This window comes from Sitophilus oryzae, unplaced genomic scaffold (genome assembly GCF_002938485.1).
Source record: "Sitophilus oryzae breed Bouriz unplaced genomic scaffold, Soryzae_2.0 scaffold_374_pilon_pilon, whole genome shotgun sequence".
Lineage (NCBI taxonomy): Eukaryota > Metazoa > Arthropoda > Insecta > Coleoptera > Curculionidae > Sitophilus > Sitophilus oryzae.
Genome location: NW_022146945.1, coordinates 1,326,496 through 1,347,282, shown reverse-complemented (window position 1 = coordinate 1,347,282; position 20,787 = coordinate 1,326,496). Strand labels below are relative to the sequence as shown.

At 35.1% G+C, this 20,787-nt stretch overlaps 1 protein-coding gene across 2 annotated transcripts in view; it reads right to left on the bottom strand.

Moving 5' to 3' along the window:
- The window catches only part of LOC115885106 (protein apterous-like), a 331,311-nt gene that overhangs the window by 227,727 nt on the left and 82,797 nt on the right, over nt 1-20,787 (bottom strand). The gene's annotated exons all lie outside the window — the stretch shown is intronic.

Genomic DNA, 20,787 nt, shown 5'->3' with positions numbered 1-20,787 from the left:
TAAAGCATGATATTTTCTCACTCACTGCCATTCGTTTGTATACGTCAATATATTTATTTCCTCTCATGCCAGCAAGGATTGCAGTGACGTCAAAATTGATGCCGCGAAACTAACGATTTTATGGACAAATTAGATCGGTTAACTAAAAACTGTAAACTATTGGGGACTGTTTAATCGGCTAAATTTGTCCATAGAAACTGCAGTTATTGCTGACATGGGAAGAAGTGAAATAGGAATTGAATAGTATTCACCTATGCAAACAAGTGGAAGTGAGACTGTGACTACAGTGACGTAATTCAACAATGAAATTCGGCCAATGTACGTATAATGTATTATTTAAAGGATTAAGCAGTCCTGTCTATTTACCGTTTTGGTTATTGCCTATTGGTCCTTGACTCATGACCCAGTTCATATTCTGACATTTTACTGAACACCTAAACACTGATGACGGAAATATTTGTCAGTTCAAAATTTAAAATACCGGGTGTCCCACTAAGAATAGCTCTCGGCTGTATCTCGGAAAGTATTAGTCGTAGAGCTTGCGGAAAAAAATATTTATAACTAAAGAGGGTATGAGAAATTGTTGGAAATTATTTTCAAGTTTGTATAGCGGCCACTAGAGGGCGCAACTGCTATTAAAAATAAGAAAAAGGAGTTTTACACAATTTTGCCTAGATAACGTATACTATAAATAATAGATTCATAATCTTCAGTAAAATTTGCATATTTTTTAGAACCATTTTTGTTAGAACCATTTTCCCCTATCTGCCAAAATAAAGTGGTGGGGGAAGGTTCGATCTGTTTGATTATTTAAACATTAATAACTCCGGACTGGATGAACGGAATCTAACAAATGGGGGCTCGTTTAAAAAAGCGTTTATACTCTATATTATAGCGTATAAACAATAATAATAAGGTTTTGAATGTAGACGCTATTAGGCGCTGTCTAACAATTTAACAAACATTGCGCGTTTTTTCAAAAAAAAAAATGCGATAGTATATATATAATTTTAGCTGATAGTAAAGAGTAATAAAAGCTTAAAAAGTCAGCGAAAACCGCATCTTGATATCTTTTTTCAACCCAAAGTTATTAGCAAAATTATAATAAATACGAAAATATAAGCCCTTAATTACCTTATTTTTCTAACACGGTATTACTAGCTCTCTTGATTATGAACATTCTGACAAAAAATAAGATAGATAATTACGATTTTAATATTTAAATGTTGTACTAGGTATATAATTGTCTGTGTATGTGGTTATAGCTTAACAGTTAAAAAAGTTTATAAAAATCAGTTGTTTAGTTTTTAAGTTTTTTTAAAATACGATTTTTTTAAGCATAATGCGATTCTATTCAAAGTGTCATTTTCTATCAAATAAAGTAAAAAAATACATTTTAAAATCAAAAGTTGTAGGCATTTCCGGTGACACACCAAGTGATCGAAATGAATTGAATACGTCAATCAGTCCTAATTTATGTCATATGCTAACATACCAAATCTCATTTTTTTTATCAGAAAAAATAAAAAGTTATAGGGGCAAACCACTTTTGAGAAACACCCGGTATATTATGATCTTGTTCCTAGATAATAATACTTTCTCTATTATAAATAAATAAAATCAGAGGAAAAAGTCAATCGCAGTTTACTATAAAATGCTGCAATGTACCAGAAAATTACATTCGCAACAAAATCACAACTCCTAAAAAATTCAAACTCGCAGATAGAAGGTTATCACGGTCCTAGTTTACAAAGTCACAAATGCAGCAAAATCGCAACTATAGTAATGTTCGCAAATAGAAAAAATCGCAAATCGCAACTATAGTAATATGGGTTGCCTCGCAAATTGAAACTCGCAAATAGAAGAAATTGCAGTCGCAGTTTCCTATGAGAGCCAATCGCAGATTGCGATTGCGATTTTAAAACCGCTGCGATTGAATCACAGTTTGCGATTTCTTGCTAATCTCTATAACAAATACTTCGTATTTTTGCTCTCTCCGACTTACTAGACCGCCATAACGATTCACTCCTAGACACGTAAACGCCTACAAACCAAAGTTTCGTTTGCCGCTTGTTAAGAAATGTTGACATTACCGACCTTTAAAAATTTACGTTTGTGTCACATTATCTACTTTCACTTCCATCTTCCATTTCTCTCACCCATTTGTCTCACTCATCTTCATCTCTCATTTCTCTTGCTTCTGCACTTCCTGCACCTTTTCCAAACATTTTTGCATTTTTAAAATAAAATATTGTAAAGGTGCCCAAAATTAGACATCCTTCGTATGTGTTTTAGTTTTCGAGGTTCCAATGGTCACATCGTAGTGGGGACACCCTGTATATTTAAAAAGTAGATATATAAAAATACAAGTAATTTTGAATAAAAAAAATATCTTTAGGCTTTGATAAGTCAACAGCTTATGTGATAACATTAACAACTACTGGTCTATATTTTATTAATTTATATGACTTGTGATGTGATAAAAATAATTTTATTTAACTCTTCTTACTATTTTCAATATCAACACCTCATTTTTAATTAGAGCAGTATCCTCGCAATTTCTCTACTTAGTAAAACCATATTTTCTAAAGTTTATACTGTATATAGTGCATAATTTGTTATTATTTATTAAAGTTATTATTATTATTATTACTGTTGATGCTTTGAGGTCATATAAATTAATGTTTAATATGTGTAATAAATCTGGTTTAATTGATAAAATTTACATTTATATAACGATTTTATTTCGTGTATGTCTATAATAAATATTCCAGCTACTGTATACCGAGTGATTCAGTTCAATAATATTTAAACAAAAAAAATGTATTTGATTATTTGAAAATTACACTAATATTAATATAACGTGAAAACTCAGAATCAGATATCCGGTGAATATTTTTGCCAAATCTACAGGGCAAAACACTTTATAAATAATGAATTTTTCTCAAAAAGATAACAATAGAAATGTTTTTCCTCTTGTAAAGAGGATCTGGGCACATAAATATGTCTTTGGCAGTGTTTCTAAAATAGTCTCCACGCTATGCGGAGAACTCGTTGAAGCAGGTCAACCCAACTTTGTCGCTTTTTTTATTTTCAGTTGTCTTGACTCACTTCGGTTTGCCTCCAACTACTTTCGATCCTTAAAAGCGTCTGAAAACTACTCGTGAGGAGGCCGTGGGGGATTTTTTTTTGGCGTTTCCTGTTCCCTCGTTCAATTTTGTTTCGTTTTCAGCTGTTTCCAAAACGTGGCGGTATCTGTACCCGAGGCAAAGGACTTTTTTTCACAAATCTCAGTGAAATAAGTAAACCTGGACGTTTCTAAACTATCCATTGTTACGATGATATTTCATTAATTACATCTTTTTTTGTATTTATATATATTCCACAAGATTAATATTTGAACACGCGTTTGTACGATGTAGACTAGATATTTATGAACAAAACTTATCAATCAATCTGCAGGAATATAATTACAATTTGTTTATTATTTAATTTTATTATAATGAATTAGTATATAAAATTGTATTATAAGTTATGTTTTTTTACGCGGTTATAATTGATTAATACATAATTAATAGTATCGCTTGATGAGTAATACTGGCAACATTATCCATATATATAGCTGATTGGGAAAATTACTGATTGACCCGATGTCAATAAAATATACTTTTATATATAATAATAACATGGTTTGATATAAATCCATTCAAAAATAAGAAATAATTAGACCATTTTTTAAATAGTTTAACACTGTGGATTATAACCTATAAAAGGTGGACCGCCGCGCCAGAACAGTTAGTCACTGCGTATTGCCCTGCGGTTTTACGATTTTAAGTTTTGAAAATATAGTTTTTACTAAATTGTAATTAATAATGTTAGACAATAATTAAAACTAAATATTTTTGTGTAACTTTAGAGGAATAGCCAATTTAATCTACCATAGGTAACTGTTTTCTAAATGCACTGTTTTTGATTTTTCATATCAATTTAACTTAGTGGTACTACATTACACTCCATTACAAATTAATGATATTTATTCATACTCCATGTTTACTTAGTTTTCTGAAGACACCACAGGTTTGACCTTGATTGCTTCGTGCTATACACAAAATAGTACGATAAATATAAGCCCATGTTAGAAAAATTCGTTCCCACATTTCGTGAAATAGATCGAGATGCGCCGTGATTAATTTTTTGTATGTTTTTTATTATATCTTCAATATAGTTATATATTTAATGTGGTTGATAAAAAAATACAAACTACCAATCACGGCGCGTCTTGATCAATTTCAGGAAACGTGGGAACAAATTTTTGTAACACATTTATGCATTTCCAGAAATGTTTTACGAAATATTTCCATAAATATTTCGTAAAACATTTCAGGGATTGTGTAGCGGCTGCTAAAAGTAAAAAAAATACCAAAAAAATACCTCTACATTAAACATTTTTTATCTAAACACGATTATTAGGATCGACAAAAGATCATCCTCGAACATAATAAATCATAGCCTAACCACAATTTCCTGGCAATTTACAAACTGTCCACTGCAATTTTCGACCGCAGATAATAACATGAATTAGCGAGGAGGACTTGGAAGATGGTACTAGAACACGAGAAATAACACGAATTTTCAGAGGATAAACTAAAAAACAATGAATGGGTTAAATTAACCACAAAGATCAAATAAAATCGCTTCAGCCCAGCTGGTGTAGTTTAGTTTAACCAAGAAATAATAGTTAAAACAGTTTTGATTTACTTAGTATAATTTCTTTTGATATTAATAGCGTTTTTCATTTTCTCATACTAACTAGTTCATTTCATGTCGATTCTCTCTTTTTTTTTCTTAAAGATACTCTCTTTAAAGAGATGTTTTTTCAAAGTTATTAGAGTCAATGTCAACAAATTTAAGTACATAATTCGAATATTTATCGGTTTTATCACTAGAGCCAAAACAAACCAAAAATTAAATGATATGATCCATTTTTTGACGATATTTAAGTTCGTTTCCCATAATAATATGAGACGAGAATCAAATGAGATGAGAAACTAATGTAAACTACGTGCTCGTAATATATTTTAATGAAAACGTATATTAAGATAACATAATATAGTTTTATTCTCAAAAAATGTTACAAGGTATTCAATATACAATAAAATACATTTGGAATTAATAGGAAACTCTGCTTGTTACTTATAAAATTAAATGGCAAAATGTAACTTTATATAGGCCTATCACATTGTTCCATCTTCGATTGATACTTTCTGGTTAACACTATTTTGAAATCGTCCAAATATACGTTTCTGATATTTAAGAAATAAGGTGCAAAAATAATCAAGATTACGGGGTTCTGTATTTATAAACATCTACTTCATCTATTACCAGTGGCGGATACAGAGGTGGTCCATGGGGCTTAGGCCCATAAAATCTATAAATTCTCTAATATTAGACTTTGCTAGATTGTGTGTTAAAAACAGCGCCCTAAACAGCATGTTCTACATTACATTTTATTTGCCCCCTCTAAAAGTCTAGATATCTTTATACAAATTAGGTAAAGAAAATAAAGTCCTCCTACTCTGGGTGCCAGCTCACCAAGGGATAGAAGGTAATGAAAAAGCAAACGATCTAGCTAGAAAAGGAGCGAACACTCCTCTAACTGGACCAGAACCGTTCTGTTTCCCAATGATCTAAGACACTTGAAGAAATTTCTCAAGTCTTACGGCCGAAATGTATTTTCGAAGTCAATGTGTTTTCCTCATTTAAGTAGGTAAGTACAATTTTCGGATAGTCACGAGGTTTTTAACAGGACACTATCTTTTCAATGAACACCTCAGTAGATTGCAGTTAAGAAACAACGGCGAATGTGAATTCTGTGGGGAAAATGGGAAAACACAAGAACGCTTCATCACTGAGTGCGTCGAGACAACAACCATTCTTGCTATAAAGTTTGGTACGACTGATATCCGAGATGGTGAAATTACTTTTTAAGCTTTAGTCAAAGTCCTAAGGCTGTATGATGAGTTTATAACTCAAGAAAGGTGGAGACAATAGATCTATAAGGTCGCAGTGATTAAGTTCCCCCCTCCTACAATCTACAAATATCTATTTCTTTTCCATGTCAAACTCTATATTTGTGTTGAAAAATGGTATTTTTTACATTGAAAAATATTTCGATTTCACAAATAACAAAATAAAACTTGTAATTCCAGCATAAATCCATTTCAGTACCAAATTAGACTGAAATGGCATTACATGAACACAGTAAAGTGAGAGAAGTTATTTTGAATTAAAACTCAGAATTAATAAGTAGGTATAGTAAATGATTAAAGTTGTCTACATTGGAAAATTAAAATTTAAAGGATCTGTTTTAATTCAGAAAAATAATAATATTTTCAGCCACCCAGCATTGAACTCCCAGCAAAATGGATTTTTTTGTTTTCCAATTCGGTGAGTTAGAACCTGGAAGACTCCAACGGTCTAAAACACTCGAAAATTTTTCTCAAAACTTACAACCGAGAAAAATGAATGATTTATTCTTGATTGAGAACAACATCTTCGGATTATTACGGGATTTTTAACAGGACACTGTCTCTTCAATGAACACCTCAGTAAATTGAAGCTAAGAAACAATGGTGAATGCAGATCAGAACACCTCATCACTGTGTGCGCCGAGACGACAACCATTTGTGCCATAAACTTTGGTACGACTGATGTCGGAGATGGAAAATTAACCTCTGTAAAATCGTCTCAGGTACTGGCTTTTTCCAAAGCTAATTCAAGAAAGGAGGGCACAATAGATCTATAAGGTAACGGTGATTATCTTCACCACCCCCTCCCATACTATCTTACAATCTGAACAATTCGTTGAGTTTTTTAAAATTACTCAGTTAGAAATCTTTTTCACAAAACAGTTGATATTAAAAAAATTAAAAACAGTGTAAGATTGTTACAATCATTCATCAATAGCATTTAAATTAATTAACCCAAAATATCATATTCTTAACATAATATTCTTTGGTATTACTAGATTATAATCCTTTTGCTGTATATTATTTCGCAGCGTGAATCATCCGGTAATGCGGCGTTATCAATAACTGCCTTGTTTTTCATAAATTTCCAATAAAACCGTCGAAATCCGCGCCGGTCCCCCTTTGATTAACATTCGATATAAATAAACTTAATCGTTTCGCTTTCATCTTCCGAAACGTCGTAAAATTAACCGTCCGAACAGAAATAGTGTGCGTTTCTAGGTTATGTTTTCGTCGTTAAAACAGACATTGTCGCGTTTTACAGTTGTAGTTTATAGCCGGGTACACTCGAAAAAGTTGTAGGGTTCAATTCAACCATACAAACATCTTAAATCATTTCCAATTATAATACAATTCTCAAACTGTGATAAGTTTTCTTTTTTTTTATTTACTTAACTACTGATATCCTTTGATATTTAGAGGCCTTCCTATGCCGGAAACACTGCGATCTGTAAAACCTATTGTTTTTGTACCTTCTATATTATCTGCAGCTTCTGCACCCAATCTCCTATGCCTATTCCCTTCATCAGCTTGTGCAGGTCCGTGATAGGATCGAAACACATTTCTTCCGGCTCTAGACTTCCTTCTCCAAATAAAAATAGCGCTTGTAATCCAGTACCTCAAAGTGATATATTATGTGCTCTACTGTTTCGGGATCTTTATCGCGGATTTGGCAACAAAGACTTCCTTGATACATCTTAAGCTTGTTCAGATAGCGCTCAACGGCCATATGTCCTGTCAACAGACCTATTGAAATCCGCACTTTATTTCTGTTGAGCATTAGCAGCTCCTTTGTGGTTTTAGAATTAGGTCCTTGAATGTCCTCCCCTGAGAGTTCGTTTCCTTGATCCATAGTTTTACTGCACTACGCATTTAGTATCTGAAATCAAGTACCTACCATAAGTATTTTCTCTTAGGTATTTAATAGAGGACTGTTCTCTAATAATCGTTTTGGTTTTAGGCCAGGTTCTAAGCCTGTGCTGATTAATCCATACATGTTACATACATTATATATTACATTATTGATATAAATTTCTGGCGTTCTTTGACTCTTATTGGTAAAGCTCTATTGGTCTCGCCGATATCAGTTGCACCACATTCGTATCGAGTTTTAAAAATACATTTGCGCTGGTCTGTAGGAAATTTCAGGTTTTGCTTTTTAAAAAAATTGGGGCTATCGAGGCATAAACTTTTATTAAATTTGTACTTCCGTCCAGTCTTATTTATGTTACTTATCCACTTATATTATAGTCAAGAATGCAGCATTTTATTGATATTCTTTAGCTGTCAGTTTTCTTGATGGCTGCTTTAACAAATTCAGTGGAGTACCCATTATTCTATAAGTATTTTTTTCTATATTTGATTTCCTTTGATAAAAACTCTTCAAAATTGCAGATTGTCTTTTGCTTGGCTCAGATGTCCTTTACGATTCTGATGATGCTTTCTTTTGCCGATGTTGTATGGTTGATATTATGGTGAAGGTACTGTCCAATGTCTGAGAGTCAAGCAGCACTAAAAACGATCAACTGAGTAACCATCAATTCGAAGTTGGTCAAAGAATGCCTAGAGAAGCTGAACAAATGGAAAAGAAAATAAAGTCCTTCTACTCTGGATGCCAGCTCACTAAGCGATAGAAGCAGATAGAAGGCAATGAAAAAGCAAACGATCTAGCTAGAAAAGGAGCGAAGATTCCACTAAATGGATCAGAACCGTTGTGCTTTGCAAGTGGAAACCAACTTAACGAGGAACTCAGGAATCTGGAAGACTCCATCCGTAACCTGGGGTGAGAATACTTCAACGGTGTAAGACACTCGAAGAAATTTCTCAGAACTTACGACCGAGAAAAATCAAAGATTTTCATTGGCTTAAATAAGAACAATCTTCGGATTGTCACGGTGTTTTTAACAAAACACTGTCTTCTCAATGATTACCTCAGTAAATTGAAGCTAAGAAACAACGGCGAATGTTAAGTACGAAACTTAGTACGCCGAAACGACAACCTCGTACCACAAATTTTTGGTACGACTGATATCGGAGATTGAGAACTAAACTCCGTAAATCCATCTTAGACACTGACTTTTGTTAGAGCCCTGAGACTGTACGATGAGTTATAACTCAAGAAAGGGGGACACAATAAATATAAAAGATCGCGGTGATTAACTTCCCCTCTCCTATACTAGCTAGAATCTACAATCTTTCTACAAAGGGATTCAAAACAATACACCTTTTTCCTAACTGATGTTATTTGATGATTAGCTAGGTATAAGTCATATTCAACGTCCATCAATTCATTTAAAGGTATAAGTAATTCTGCAGTTCATCTTTCTGCGTTTAAATGTTCGTGTAACTACCTCAACCACGGACGTCCTTAATTTTAATTTCTTTTTCTTGTTAACATTCTATCTCGTTACTTTCAAGGCTTTATTACAGAAAAAAAATCGCAGAATTACAGAATAGCCTACGTAAAAATCGGAAAGAAAGAGCATATTTTAAATATAGTGCTCGCGTACCTTTAACTTCCACCGACCGAGTACCGATACACCAGAACCTTAAAAGTACCAATCGACTGGTACTAAATTGGACAGTGTAAATTACGATTCGAAGCGAAATCGACGAGGATGCTGCCGATTTAACCATCGCTTAGCGCCGTTTTTCGCGGCATTTAATTCCTACATACGCGCTACCATAATTTTACCGTTACCGGTAAATTACACGGTAGCGGTAATTCGAGGGTGGCGCAAGTATATCCTTTACGCATTACTGCTGGGTTTACGGAGAAGCTCGATCGGATAGTCGGAGGTCGATAGTGTTTTTAAATTTACCGTATGTATTATAATTTATAATAATAGATACTTATTATTTTAAATTATAATGTATAAGTTAAAGTTTTTTGCGTGGCTGGGGAGTTAGTTAACAGTCGATTGAAAAACTTATCTTGAAAAGATAATTTTTAATAAAATGTTTTTTTGGGGAAAATAAAAAAATACCTATGACAGTACAAAACAGTAGGCTGTGATTTTGATTCACAGATAAATTGTATTTCCAATCATTTTTTGCAGATCATCTGTCGATATCCTCCTTGACTCGTTGCACCAATTTTAGCCATTTTAGTTGTTAAATCACTTTGTATTCCTCTTTTAGAATTTCTTGTTCAGAATTCTCTGGATTACCCGACGAACTAATGAATCCATAATTCAAGAACTGAACATCACAAAACAACTCTCAACTTCTATCATCTGCAGCTAACTCTAAACTTCTATTTCAACTGCCACATATAGTTAAATATTTCGGTCACATTATGAGTAGGGATACTAATTGTATGGATAAACTCATCATACAGGGCAAGGTTCCAGGAAAAAGACCAAGAGGTCGCTCGCACTGCCGATGGATAGATCAGCTATCAAAGCTCACCCACAAGCCCCTGCACGCAGTACTTAAATCTCAAAACAAGAAATTATGGAGAAAAACCACACACATCACTTGACCACTATATTCCTCCTGTAGGGATAAAAATGGAGAGAGAGTATTTCTCTTTAAATACCACTTCTAGTCTTTTTGGTGACATAATAGAGATTCTGGGGAAATAATATCTCCAACCCAAATCTAACACTATTCGTGCATATTTATCATTAGTATTTATTTTTAAATTATCCACTTAAACTTAGTAATTTCTAATAGAGCTAACATAATATTTAGAACACCAAAATTATTTTAGGTTGTAAACATCTTCTTACAGAGGACCATGTTTTATACAGGGCGTAGGGGACCTCTCGCATTTACTTGTATACATGTGATTTGTGTCACCAGTTTTCACCGGGTCAGACACATTCATAATCCAGAATTTGGAAAAGAATTAAATAGGGTTCGACCGAAAAAAAACATCATATTTCCATTTTAAACAGTTTTTCTTTAGTCTTTTTGTTTTTCTGCTGCTTACAACGTGGGGAGAAACCACTTTAAATGAAACGTATTTCTATTATGTGTTAGGCCAATTTGTAAAGCCAAATAAAGCCACTTATGACCTGGTTTCCATTTGGATTCTATGCAGTCAAATTTTACAAGAAATAATTTTTATATATTTCAGATTTCTGTTTTGGTGGCAAAATTCAAATATTTTGCATTAATACAAGTGTAGTAGTATGTTCAATAAGTCAGGGAACAGGGACAAACAACATCCAAAAGATAACAGAAATTAATATGTATTTGTGGATTAAAATGACACACACAACTGTCACTGTCATGTATTCACATACTGACTGCCATTACTCGCTGACGAATATTTGACACGCATCCGAAGATGATCAGTTACGCAAGGGCTTTTATGAGCTTTTTTGTGACTGAAAAGCCCTGAACGTGATGTTATCTCTCTTTCGCACTCCGCACTCTGCATTTACTTGTATTATCAATGGACATGTGATTTTAATGACTTCAAAAATCTCATTACTTTATGGTTGTTGTTGTTAACCGAGTTTAAAATTCTTCTTCGTTGCGTTCTATTGTGCGCTGCTTCCTCCCACTTCTTTGCATGCTTATCCCCTTTAAGTTTTCTTGGAAAATATCCTTGTACTTCCGGTTTCCTCTTACCATCTGCATGCTGACGGGACTGCTCTACATGCACTGACGTACTGATCGCACTGACGGGACTGCTCTACATGCTGACGGGAAAGAAGAGATTTCGGTAGGCGGTTTTATTGCATCCTGCACAAGTGACCAGCCCATCTTAAGCGGGATTCAGTAATCGTGACTTCAGTGCCCTCACAGCTAGATTTTCGAAGGACCGATAGATTTGAGACATGGTGGTACCATTGTTTAATGGGTTCGTGTGCGTGCGGTACGGCAGACAGGTTTCGCTCTCATATAACGTGGTGGGGATTGTTATTGCTCGGTACACTGCAAGTTTGATTTTTGTGCTCAAGTGATGATTGTAGAAAACCCTCTCTTTTAATTTCCGGAATGCTCTTCAGACGCTGCTAATTCTGTATTGAATTTCAGAGTCGACTTTTTCCAAAATCAAACTACCGAGGTAATTAAATTCCGCTACATATTCTGTATGTATCCTTTCCTTGAACAGACTTTGTAGATCAAATAAATATCTACATAAGAAAAAAATAAGTGGAATATTGATTTTATAGAAGAATTGGGATTGACAACGTGTTAATATGACTATTATGAATGATTTATGTACTCTTTCAATCGAAACCGACCCCATTGAGCAAAACGGCAATAGCGATAGACCTAATTGTAAATTTCCACCGGACACGCCGGCTAATAAATGACAATTTACAACGCCAAATGGAATTAACCAAGGAGAAATCACCTGGAGCCCGCAATTATTAATAAGATCGCTGCCAGATACCAGCAGATATCAAACTCTTTAACCGATAGGCCGAAAATAAATCATGCAAAACCAGTAGCAGCGGCGAACGTCGTCTAGGTAGTAAATAACTTGGCGGTACTGCCGCCAAATGACATACGCGGACGCGCGCACACCGCATAGTAGTACCGGCCTAACGTATTTAGTACCGCCGCTAAATAAATTCATTTACATGCTTCGGTGTTCCTGGAGTTGTAAGGGAGAGCTTTTAGCGCGACAACTGTATAGAAAGGTGTAGCTTTATCGATATGTAGAAATATCGATAGTTTAAGTAAAACGAGCTGAATCTTTAACGATTGAGATTCATTATGTGTTTTTACATGTGACCGTAGCCATTGTATGATATAAAAACTTGAATCCTTAAAAATGATTTAAGCAAAAACCATCTTCTTCTTAAAGTACTGTATACAGCAGTATTGCCAGAATTGAAGGATTTCCGTCAATATGAAGGATTTTACAGTGAAATTTCGTCGATTATCGAATATATTAATTAATTTAATATTATCATGGACGAAATAATCAAACAAGTGCGACATTTAAATGGATACAAAATGGGAGACCGCAATATGACAATTATATGTTATGCCGACGACGATGTGCTATTCGCAGAAAATGAGGACGACCTCCAAAGACCAGTATATCGCTTCAATCTAGTAGCAAAATGTTATAACATGATAATCTCTGTATCCAAAACAAAGAGCCTGACAACATCAAACATACCAAACCAAACATACCTATCAGATGCAAGATTGTTGTGGATAGCACAATAATACAGCAAGAAATGAAATTTAAATATCTCGGTATAGAGTTATCCGGTTATGGCGATATCGAAACAGAGGTAAGAGAACAAACAACAAAAGCAATGATAGTAGCTGGATGTCTGAACGACACCATATGGAAAAATAAATACATAGGTGTCGAGGTCAAGTCAAGAATATACAAGGCTGTCGTCAGACTCATAATGACCTACACAGCAGAAACCAGACCGGATACAGCAAAAACAAAAAGATTCTTGGAAACAGGAGAGATGAAAATCCTCCGCAAAATCACAGGTAAAACGCTGCTAGATAGAGAACGAAGCGAAAATATAAGGCAAACATGCAAAGTGGATAGCATTAATGAATGGGTATTGAGCAGAAGACGCGAATGGAATGAACATAAAAGCCGAATGGACGAAAGAAAAATAGTAAGATCAGTTCGAGACAAATCACCACTGGGGAGAAGAAAGTACAGGAAGGCCAAGAAAAAGATGGTGTGATAACCTTACCATCGATTGAAAAACTGTAGGCATGATGTTAAGAATGAACAGGCAATCTGCCTATTATAGACTAGGAAGAAGAAGAAGAAGAAGAAGAAAGGCTGAAAGATTTTTATCCAAAAAAGAAGACAATATGATAGTTCCTAGCAGTTTTGCACAATAAAAATTTTTAAAATATGTAGTAGGGGTATTTATTGTTTTTCCAACATATATTATAGTTAGTATTGTAACGTTTTTAGTTCGTTACGTGTCTTTTTTACATATGATATATGATGTCTGGCCTATCATCACCGGATTCCCTCTCGTTCAGGCCGGATAGTTTATTTGACGCGTAATTTTTACGTTCCCTAGTCGCCAACCCTGTTATCGTTCGACACAACCCTGTTACTATTCTGTGGAGGCGCGCGCTGTCAACATCGCTTCTGTCAACTCTCCGTGCTTAACCTCACTTTGTTTTGACGCTCTGTTGTATCCCAGCTTTTGGAAATGGTGATTATTTAAGTCTTGCTGTATAATTTGAATCAGCTGCTATTTCGAGGCTACAGGTAAAGATGAGTTATTACCTTTTATAGATTCGATATTATTATTGAATATTTTTAGTGTAGAGTTACGGATGTCCCAACTTGTATTTGTGTTTTGCTGGCACGTTGGCGTCCCTTTTCTTTTGTCCTCCAGAATGTCACATGGAAGAAAGGACATGTTGTTTATTATTTATTGAGCCCTCGGAAGTATTTCGAGGTAGGTTTATTTTGTTTATTAGACCTTGTTTAGTTTTAAACAAGAGTTTCATATTTTTAGGGTCCAAGATACGGACTGTGTCCAAGGTACGGACTGTGTCCAAGATACGGACTGTGTCCAAGGTACGGACTATTTCCAAGGCACGGACTATTTCCATGATACGGACTGTGTCCAAGGTACGGACTATTTCCAAGGTACGGGTAGTGCCTTATGTACAGATGTCCTGTGGACGAGTGTCCCCAGTAAGAACGATTTTTTCTTACATCTAAGTGCCACAGCGTGGATGTAGCTTGAGTCCCATGCTGCTTCACTCCCATTTCTAAGCCTAGTCAGTAGCTACGGCTGTAAGGATTCATGGTGTCCTCAATCCGGCCCCTTTTGTTGTTTTGACCAACAGGATCGCTGACAGACAGTACAGAGATGCTAGACCACCTCACGCTGCTACTGTTTGAAGCAAGGTTACATAAAAGAAAAGCTAAGTGTATATTTAAGTTCTAGTTTTACATTTAACATCTAAAACATTTTCAGTCTTAAACAATAACGTACATCTTAAGTAATATCGTACAGACTATGTTCAGTGGTTAGATTGTTAAGAACATTCATGTCGATATAATCTTTAAAATATAATTTGGATCTTAGGTTTCATTGCATTACGTCTTGTAATGGTATTACTTTTATAGATATTATTGCACTATTTTAATAGATGGATAATCAAACATAGATTCTAGAATCTACAGGTTGTAACATCTTCGATTTAGCATCATATGGAATATATTAAATTAATTAAAGTAATGCTACATTTCATATTTTCTCTTAAACTTTACATGTCCTGTATTTTATCGTAGTTGTTTTCATTGATATTTAGTACGACTCTTACCACCACTTTCTTTGACATATAACCACTGTATATTTACTAGAACTCTACAATGTCATATATCAGCAAAGAACGTCATGAATAAATATAGTCATTAGTTTTAAGTATTATACAACTGTGTTTTCTTTCTCTGTACATGCCTGGCGCCCAATATCTATTTTTTTGTTTATTGTTCTTAATTAGTTTTCTTTCCAGTGAAATACCTTATCCACGACTGCTCTCCGATGAAAAGCTGCCGTTCGCAGTGGTAGTTGTTTAAAAAACGCTACAGTATAGTATTAATAGTTATATAGTATTAATAGATTTTAATATTTAACAAAAAATTAATAGATACATTTTTAGATACAAGCAGTGTCCGTTTAGGTTTAACGCAGAACACTCAGAGTGCATCTGACCTCACAGGCTTCGATAAGATTTTCTTGAGATTTTCAAATTCCCTTCCACGAAAAACTGTGTCTTCGCTAACTGAAAAAAGGGAAACCACAAAAAATCATAATCTTCAAAAGATGACATAAAAATATATCAATGCTAATGCGATATACCGGAATCGTCAAACAAGGCATCTTACAAATGCGCTGAAAGGAAAACCTAGCTGAATTCACAATTTGTTGCTACTGGTCTCGATTAAATCATTTTTATTAATTTATCTTTTCTATCGATTTCCCCTGTTGTTTATTTGCTTAAACCTTCTTTGAATTGAAGATAGATCTAAGGGTGTTTTTGTGTTTCAAACATAAAAGAAATTAAAGTACCTATTTTAATAATCGTTTGTCATTTCTTGCTAAGCCAATGAACACACAATAACAAGCAAAAAAATAAGATTTCATGTGAATGCGAGAGGTTGGTAAACCTTTAGACCATTAATTGATCGAGTTAAACAATATATGAAGATTATTTAAAAAGGAGCGATGTTGGCAAATATCATTTTGCTGGGCACAGAGTAAGCAGACTTTACAAAAGCAAAAATTATAATGAAAGAGAAGATAGCATCTAGAAAAATAAAAGAGGTTATTATTATTGGTGGTTGGGGAGTATTCGAGGAACCTTAATCGATTTAATTATTGAAAAAGACCATCCCTACAAACGGTCATTTAATCGGGACGCGTTCTTGTAAGTGGAACCATCTGGCGTCAGAATGCGTAAACTACACGAAGAGAATTTACGCTGTGTCGTTGTTATCGCTAATTATTTCGGTGTCAATGGAATTAGCAATAAAACTGGGCAATCTAATGGCGTTTTCTATTTGTAAACCTAATGTAATGTCTGTGCTGTATTTGTAATAACTTGGTAGACTGTGGTGCTTCTTTAGTACTGATTTTACTATCTTGATAGGAAAAAGATGTTAATCGTAAGTTTTCGGACATAAAATTGTCGATTCTTGGAAATGTAATACAAATGTGGTAGAAATACTACATGCAGATAGAGATCTATGATTAAAATTTTTTTTAGTCATTATCATCCAGTCAATCCTTTTCCAGTCAAAGTCAGTAATACAAATGTGGTAGAAATACTACATGCAGATAGAGATCTATGATTAAAGTTTTTTTATTCATTATCATCCAGTCAATCCTTTTCCAGCCAAAATCAATACCACTTTTCACAAGTAAACCGTCAATATCATATGAACAAAAACTGGACAAATACAACTAAAATCACAAGCAGAATAACTAGTGGTTATTCTTAACATAGAAGTTTCTTTTGTTTTTGGGCTGGGTTTTTTTACTTTATTTTAAATAATTCTCTACATATTCTATATATGTGTTATCCATCTGTAGTTCGTTATTTAAAATAAGATTTGTCATATATTGTCTGATGAATATTTCGGTAACGTCGTCAATCCTATCTTCCGTGAGGACTAGATCGTCCGCAAACTACATTTTTTTCTACACACTACAGTTCTTCTAACAGTTCAGTTTTTCGCGATCTGTATATGTTAACGCCTACATTGTCCCAGTTAGGAGCTTGGAACACCCTAAAAAGAAAAATCCCACTCCTTCAACTTCCAGTGGATATACCAAGAATATATGTATAACTTTGAGAATCACCTCACTGTAGTATTGAGCAACAAAGAGAATTGGGAGGGAGAAACGTTTACTCAGCAGTCAAAAGACCATACCATAAAGTAGTATGCCGATGCATCCACAACCAAAACGGAAACAGGGATAGGAGTATTTGGGTAGAAAACTAAATATTCCGAATCAATGCCTAGAGGAGATGAACAAACTAAAAATGCCTAGTGGAGATAAACAAATTAGACAAAGAAAATAAAGTCCTCCTACTTTGGATGCCTGCCTACCAAAGTATAGAAGGTAATAGAAAAGCAAACGATCTAACTAGAAAAGAAGCAAACACTCCCACTAACTGGACAAGAAACCATTCTGCTTCCCAAGTGGCAACCAACTTAAAACAGAATTCAAAAACCTGAAAGACTCCATCCGTACCCTGGAAAAAAATCAAATAATTTCCTTGATTTATGTAAGAACAAGTTTGTCACGGGGTTTTTAACAAAACACTATCCTCTCAATAAATACCAAATCAAATCAAATTATATTATTTATTGCATGTTAAAATAGACACAAGTATCCTTACACAAGGTCAGAAATTATTAAATGCAATATTATAAAATAAGCACAACAATAAATAAGCAGAGTAATTAAAAGTATACAAAAAACTATGAAATAAGAAAAAATATGAAACACTCAAGGTCGCAGTGATTAAACCCTCTCTCACTCCCCACTACGTATAGACCATTTTAAAAACCCAGTAACACTAAAATAGGTATATCAATAAAGTAGCATTTAATTGTAGTTTTAAATTGAGGTCTTGGTAAATATCTTACGTTTAAAGATAATTTATTAAAGCATGCCGGAGAATAATGCCGACGTTCCAAGATATACCCATGAAGACCCAGATGAACAGGCTTTATGTTCATTCTGATTCTGGTTGTATAAATGCATAATTGTGTTTTTCATCATGCGTACCATATAGTTCTACGTTATCCTACACAAATAAAAGACACTGGAGGATATAGCCCCCCACCCCCCCAACATGGAAGTGTCAGTATTCCTATTCTCTTTTAGGCGTTTTTTGTAATATCTGCTTGATAACTTATTAGAAAAGATTCTCACTGCTTTTCTTTGCAGTCCAAAGAGTCTGACAGCAGTCTGCCGCCTCAGTAAATTGAAGCTAAAAAACAACGGCAAATGCAGATTTTATGGGGAAACACCAAAACACCTCATCATTGAGTACGCCGAGTTGATAACCATTGGTGCCATAAACTTTAGTAGGATTGATATGGAAGATGGAGAACTAATCTCTGTAAAACCGTATCAGCCCTGAGAGCGTATGATGAGTTATAACTCAAGAAACGACACAATAGATCAATCTGGTCGCGGTGGTTAACTTCCTTCCTCCCATACAATCTATATTTTGTTGAACATAAACATATTTAAGATTCAAGTTGCTAAAAATAAGATAAGCTCCTCAGTGCTAAAACCGACGACGCACAAGTAAATAGATACTAGATTTCATTTATGAAGACGTAAATCTACGACATCTACATAAAGTAAGCTGGCTTATTCAAGCGACGCGTAGTATAAGTGCGCGTCCGTGTCCCGGTGCTCCGCGGAGAAATACGGGCTCACGCCAGCACGCCGCCTCGCGGTCGGCCCCTTTGCATCGTCGATAAATAAGATAAAAAATGGGAGCAAAATGTCGCCCGGACGCGGACGGCATGTGGCTAAAAAGCCGGCCGTTTGGTAACGGAGCGGCGCGGCGCGGCTATTTTTTCGATAAAATATGCGCGCACGGAGAGATATGTTTATAAGGACGGCGTTAATGTCGCGTCGTCCGGCTAGCTTATCTTCCTCGGCTTCTTCTTCGGTGACGATGCCGCTGCCGCTTACACACGTCTCGGTGTCTGTTTCCTTTGTTATTGAACGGTTTGTTGTATCCCGCGGAGAACAGAATTACACATTGAGTGCGACACTTTGGAAATGAATCATGTATTTCAGAAACCCCAAAAATCACTAATTAGGGAAAAATTTGTTTTTTTTTCAAAATCCAGTATCTGAGATGGCTCCACAGAGGTCAGCTCTTCATCTTCGACATCAGCCATACCAAAGTTTATGGCACGAATGGTTGTCGTCTCGGCGTACTCAGTAATAACGTGTTCTGGTGTTTCCCCATTTTCCGCACAGAATCTACATTCGCCGTTGTTTCTCAGCATAAATCTACTGAGGTGTTCGTTGTTAGAAACCTCGTGACAATCCGAAGATTGTTTTTGCGTAAATCAAGGAAAATCTTTGATTTTTCTCGGTCGTAAGTTCTGAGCGAGGGGTGTCTCACTCGTGTCAAAAATGTACATGTACTGCCAAAATATCCTTCCAGTGCTAAGCGACTGCCAATGACTATGAAGAAGACTGCCATGAAGCCTATGACTGCCATGTAATTATTATAGGCGACTGCCATAAGACAGCCAATGACTGCCAGCGACTGAACTTTTTCGGTCTCTGCTAGAATATTTTCACTGAATATTTTTAGAAAAGAATTTTGGTAGTCCAAGTTAATCTGAAGTACCCATATTTGGCACGTTTGCGTGGCCAAGACTTTAAAGATGACTGAGAGATGAAATGCTGAATTTAAATAATCATATGAACCCCCCAAAAAAGTATTTCGAGGTATGTTTATAGTAATTTTTCAAACAAAGGTATTCATTTTCACGCTTTTTAGGGTCCCTCTACCCGTAGTTGACTTTCCATGTTTTTCATGATAATGAAATGGGCTGGATAAGGGTAGACATAATCGACTCCATATTCTGCTGTCGCTGTTAGGAAAAGTTTGCTGGAACAGGACATCGGAACAACCAGACCCAACTTTATGTTCTATATTACAAAATCCCTAACAATATCGTATGAAGGAGAACTGAGGTACTAGTTGCTAAACCAAACCAAAACATAATTCACCTTAAGTGGAATTGGACGGGACATGTAGCTCGAATGTGAGATAAAATGCCCTAAGCGTATCATAGAATAGCGACTAAGATTCGATTCTTTTAGAAATAGAGAAAAGCCTCCTATACTAGACGGTCAAATGATTATTATTAGGAGTAAAACTGATTGGATCCAAGTGGCTTCATACAGAAAGGAATGGTTACGATTGAGAATGGCCTGCAATGAACCCGTGAGACTGGACAATGTTAGAGGATAATAAACCTTAGTAGACAGGATTTTAAGCTTTTAATTTTTAATAAAATAAGATCCTGCAATTTGCAGCCTCAGATTGAGGATTTGAGTAATTTTTGGCCATGATCATTTCAGTCAAATTAGCGTCTTTACTGTGTCCTGTATTTTTTACTAAAAAGTTCGTTTTTTTTTCCCGACTGTAAACAATTCGAGAATTAAACCGAGTTTCTACAAGCACACCGGTCCGTCGAATATATGATTGAGCGTTCGGCCGCTCCTGATTGGACGGACGTCAAAGTGACGCTCGCTCCTGCATACCAATCAGGCGGCTT